The sequence below is a fragment of the Mesitornis unicolor genome, unplaced genomic scaffold, assembly GCF_000695765.1.
Source record: "Mesitornis unicolor isolate BGI_N332 unplaced genomic scaffold, ASM69576v1 scaffold12768, whole genome shotgun sequence".
Classification (NCBI taxonomy): Eukaryota; Metazoa; Chordata; class Aves; order Mesitornithiformes; family Mesitornithidae; genus Mesitornis; species Mesitornis unicolor.
Genome location: NW_010201392.1, coordinates 18,668 through 24,004, shown reverse-complemented (window position 1 = coordinate 24,004; position 5,337 = coordinate 18,668).

Genomic DNA, 5,337 nt, shown 5'->3' with positions numbered 1-5,337 from the left:
GCAACAGCTATCTACTGTCTACAGATATTGTATGTGTTACAGCAAAAAAAGTTCTGTCGGGTGACATTTCATGTCCCAGGTTTTATGAATGGAGATAAAATGACACAGAATCAGAACAATCCTACTATATCAACCAATGCCACATAGAGGAACGTGCCTGCAGTGACTGCAAAGACCCACAGGGTGATGTTATTAGCTTACTGTCCCATCACTGTGCCTAACAGCATCCCTACATAAGCCATCGTGGCAGACAGGAGATTGTACACAATCACTTGCTTTGCTGTCATACCTGCTTTCAGAAGCACAGCAAAGTCACCTACAATGGAGACAGAACGCAGGGCTTTAATACCAATGCTTCTCATGAGAGGAAGTAGATAAATTAGCCTTCATTTACTGTCTCACCAGCCCAAGACATTGTCAAAGTGAAAATGCTGCTACAGAGGCTCAACAGAAGACTGGGCATCAGGATATGACAGCTCTTCTAAGAACTGTATTTATGTGCAGCAATCTCGTGATTAAAATATGTTTTAGAGGTGCCTAATCATCACACTGATTGTCAGAAAGGTAATAGTGATTAATGGTTAAAGGTAAATGGAGGAGTCTTGATCTGTTCCTCTCACAGAGACTACATCTGTGCATACAGACTTGGCTTCACAGAATTTCTTTATGGCACATAAAAACAGAGCCTTAGCCTTGATCAATACCTGTGAAAATTCCTCTCAGCTATATACACCTCATCCTGCAAATGCAAGAGGAGGATAGTGAGGTATTAGTCCCCACAGAAGGTGACAATGAATTTGAGAAATGCAGCACTAGGAAAAAAAAAAAGAGTTACATTCAGAAAAAATTACTTCACATCCATGCTGAATCAGTTTGCTGGTTTAAGACATGTCAGGCTAACCTATTTTATTTTGAATTAAAGGACAGCTCTGCTAAAAGTGCTCCTAGAGGTAGACGTTCTATGAAGCCGCTGAATCAGTTTGCTGGTTTAAGACATGTCAAGTTAACCTATTTAATTTTGAATTAAAGGACAGCTCTGCTAAAATTGCTGCTAGAGGTAGACGTTCTATGAAGCTCTAAATTTTCATCTTGTTACCAGCTTTGATTGGTAGTTTTACTCCCTTCAAACTAAACTCTTGTGAATATGAGGAGTGGAAGATGATATGCAGTCATGAGGGCAGTTAATATAATGTTCTCATGTCAGATATTCTCAAAATTAATTGCTCAGTCTAGAATAAAAACTTAGAATCAAAATAAAATAGTATGTACAGTGAACTACTCGCTTCTTATACAAGGTTAAGTTAATCATGGTAACCTAGCAAGATAGAAATGCATCGATATATATTGCAATCCTTTATATACTGCAGCAGCTTCACTTAACTTACAGCACTGCTGTCAAACCATGAACATCTGCTCTATTATTTCCCATCTGTGCCCATTACTTATTACTTACCTTATGCTTAGTATCTGCCTATATAAAATGCTTCCACCCATCACCTCTAAGGGTTTTTGAAGTACTTGTTTTACATTACTTTTTATCATTCAGAGCTATCAGCTCATCAAGTAAGAAAGCTGTGAGTACAGACACAGTTTAATCTAGCAGAATTTCACATTGCTGGCAAAAAAAATCAGACTCCTCTTTCTAGTTACTCTGTTATAAGTCCCACAGTGCACTAAAATTTCATGTGATGTTATCATGATTTCATTTCTGATGCCGGGGACACACAAAATGCTCTGGAGAGGGGAATGTAAAATCCAGATTAATGGTACCTGTAGCAATGAGGAAGACAAAGAAAACATTCCAGGGGGCAGCAGTACAGCTTCCACATGTTCCCATTTTAATGATTCACTGTGGTATCCCCAGGACTTCATGACAGACTTCAGATGTTAATGTGTAATGAGAGGCTTTTATAAAATGAATTTAGCATAATACATTCCAGAGGCAGATATAAGATTATGACATGCTAATTCATGCAGTATTGGCATACTGGAAATGTACTTTGATTCTTCTATGCTGGTTCTTCCTTTTCTATCCATCGCTGGCAATGGCTTTAACTCCTGAGAAATTTGGGTTGTTGCACCAGTAAAATTATTTTTTTATATATTAATTAAATATTTTTGCACTTTTCAAGTTTTAGACCTAAAGTTATGCCAGACTGAACAAACTAAAACCTGAAGATGGGTTTGGTTAAACTCAAGCTTTGCCAAACAGTGGTTGAACACACGCACGCTTTTAGGACTAGCCTTGATAAGGGAGTGGAGCATCTCCCTTCTGAGGAGCGGCTGAGGGAGCTGGGGCTCTTTAGTTTGCAGAAGAGGAGACTGAGGGGAGACCTCATTCATGTTTATAAATATTTAAAGGGTGAGTGTCACGAGGATGGAGCCAGGCTCTTCTCGGTGACAAACAATGATAAGACAAGGGGTAACGGACACAAACTGGAACACAGGAGGTTCCACTGAAATTGGAGAAGAAACTTCTTCTCAGTGAGGGTGACAGAGCCCTGGCCCAGGCTGCCCAGAGAGGTTGTGGAGTCTCCTTCTCTGCAGACATTCAAAACCCGCCTGGACGCCTTCCTGTGTAACCTCATCTGGGTGTTCCTGCTCCGGCAGGGGGATTGGACTGGATGAGCTTTTGAGGTCCCTTCCAATCCCTAACGGTCTGGGATTCTGTGATTCTGTCCCATCTACCCTCCAGTTTTCGGTTTTCATCATGGCCAAATATGGGGATTGTATGGAGAGTGTCCCCTAACTAGAATACCCCTTTGTTCTAAATCCTTGGTCACCTCATTTATTCATTCTCTGGCTGCAGGGGGATGTGGTACTATTTGACATTAATTACAGTAGATGTGGGTAAGACAGGAGCTATTTTTATAAAAGGTTAATTTTCCAGTTTCCTTCAAAAAGTTCTGAATGACCAGACACTTCCCTCAGGTAACTGCCAACATTTTACCCCAAAATGGTTTCTTCAGATTCTGCGATTGCAAAAGTACGTGAGGTCATTCGTTTTTCCCCAGGTAGCCAGAGAAGCTTTGGCAGTGTAACACATGCTAACTTTTCCATTAAACCCAGTTAATTTGACTCTTTTCTTTATAAGGTGTATATTTAGATTTTGAGCATCTGTTGAGGTAATTAACGATATCTCTGTCAATTAAATATTTTAGAGGTTGTCATATAGGTCCTACTGGTAAATAAATATGAGGCATCCCTTCATTAGGTCACTTAGAGGTCATAATATGCCAGTTAACGAGGCCCAAAGATTGCCCAGTGCTTACTGATATTTTCTGTTCTTTTCAAAGGGGCTTGAATTGTGTCTTTCCTGTGGGGACTTTTCATTGTTCCCTCCTTATTTTACTGCGTTCACTGTATGTGTTATAGTTGCAGTGGTCTGTCCCCTCAAGGCTGCATGGGGAATGCCTGAAGCCACTGTGATCCTCCAAAGTTCATTACATTGCTCTTGTGCATGAAAAAATTCTGATTTTTTGTCTTTTATCTCAGAAAGATTAGATTTAAAAGTTCTCACCTGATGCTTGGTAGGTTTTCATCCTTTGTGTTTTGAGCCTTTGTCAGGGAGCAAGTTTGTTCACTGGGATGGGCATCCAACCAGCCCACGTCTCTTGTATGATTTACTGTATCATACAAGATTTCTCCCAAAGTGGGGATTGGCCATCTCGGGGCTTGGGGATCTTGTTATGCCTCATTATGAGCCAGATCCACACTAATCTCATGCCAGTGCCCCACTAAATATGTTTCCAGAAGTGCCAGGGCACCCCTCAGGTGGGGTCTTTAACATAATCGGGATTTCCTTCAGCAGAAATCGGATGTCTATGGCTGCACGTGTGCGCATTGCCTGCAAGCAGGCTGCTTTTGTGACAGCAGTGGATAGTTCATTAGGTGGCTGTGTGGGTACGCAAGCTGGTTGTCCTCTTTCTATAGTACCTATAACCCTGCCCAATAGGCAACCCATCTCACATTTGGCTTTCTGAAGGCTCTTCAGTTACAGAACTTCCAGTGATGTTGATGAAAGTTGGCTGTATGTGAAATAGTAAAATTCAGACATTTAAAGACATGTACATTGCTTGATTGATGCACACAAGGAAAGGTTGGAAAAATTTTCCCTGCATTCTAACATGATTTCCCTCAGCACACCACAGCATGGCTAAGTGAACAGTGGCATCTGGTGTTCACTGAGCTCTCTTTCAGCCACCACTTCCCAGGCGGGTGCTGGCAGGATTCGTTGGGGGTGTGCAGGACTTGACTCCGCACATGCAAGTATCGAGTGACATCGGAGACCTGTACGATGTCAAAGACATCTGTACAAGCTTCCAGCAGTGATACACGCATTATACAGGAGGCTCAAGCCCATCTGAATGGCAGCTAGAGGTCCAGATGGTGCGTCAAACGGGAGAAACCCAAACTTGCTTCTAGTGAAGAAGGTAGTTGCTCTTGTTAGGTGATGAATTCCCCCCACCCAGGACCGTGGTGGTGATGCAGCATCACCAAGGAGCCTTTGACTCAGATACTCTTTGAGATTTATTTATTTTATGAAATCTTTATTCCATTGTTCTCAATGGAGAGGAATTCACTGCTTACTGAGGTGCCCTGGTCCATTTGGTGAGGCAGTCTGTCCACCCAGGGGCCTATGACACTGTCTGTGCTGCAACAGCTCCAGGATGCAATGCTCAACTTTGTGTATCTGACTTTTCACCATCCAAACGCCTTCTCAGTTTAATATTAATTAATTTTCAATTTGAGAACCAAAATGCAAGTGCTGCCCAGAAGCCTTTCCCCTGCCAGGGATTTTTAACTCACCCAAAATCTGGAATGAGTTCCACTGGGAGATGTTTCTTTGTGCTTCTTTCCCCATCTTTGCTCTTGCCCTTAAACAGGATAGTCCCATCTTATCTGCTGTATAGACGTGGGTCACTTTTCCTGTGATAGAGCCTAACTGTGTCTTACAAACACCTCTGGCAGGCCACTATCAAGAGGCAACTGGGCAGTGTCTGAACCTTAGGGTGAGTGTGTGCGATCTCTGGGTTCCAGGTGGGGGGCCCTCTACTGCTGGTTCCTCAGACACAGTCAAAGGCTTGCTTGGAGACAAGCTAAGCTGTGTTTCCTTCTCCTGTCAGCAGAGGAAGTGTAAATCTGAGCAAAACAAAAATTAAACCTGGTAATTCTCGCTGGTAATTTCTACGCAAATTAGAAAAGGCAAATTATGCTCTTCATTTTACTAACTGAAATTCAGTTTACTAGTCTTCTACCTGACGTGCACAGAAGACATGGCACTTCCTACCAAGATGAACAGAATGAAGAACTTGAGCTTGGGACCTCTATGGAAAC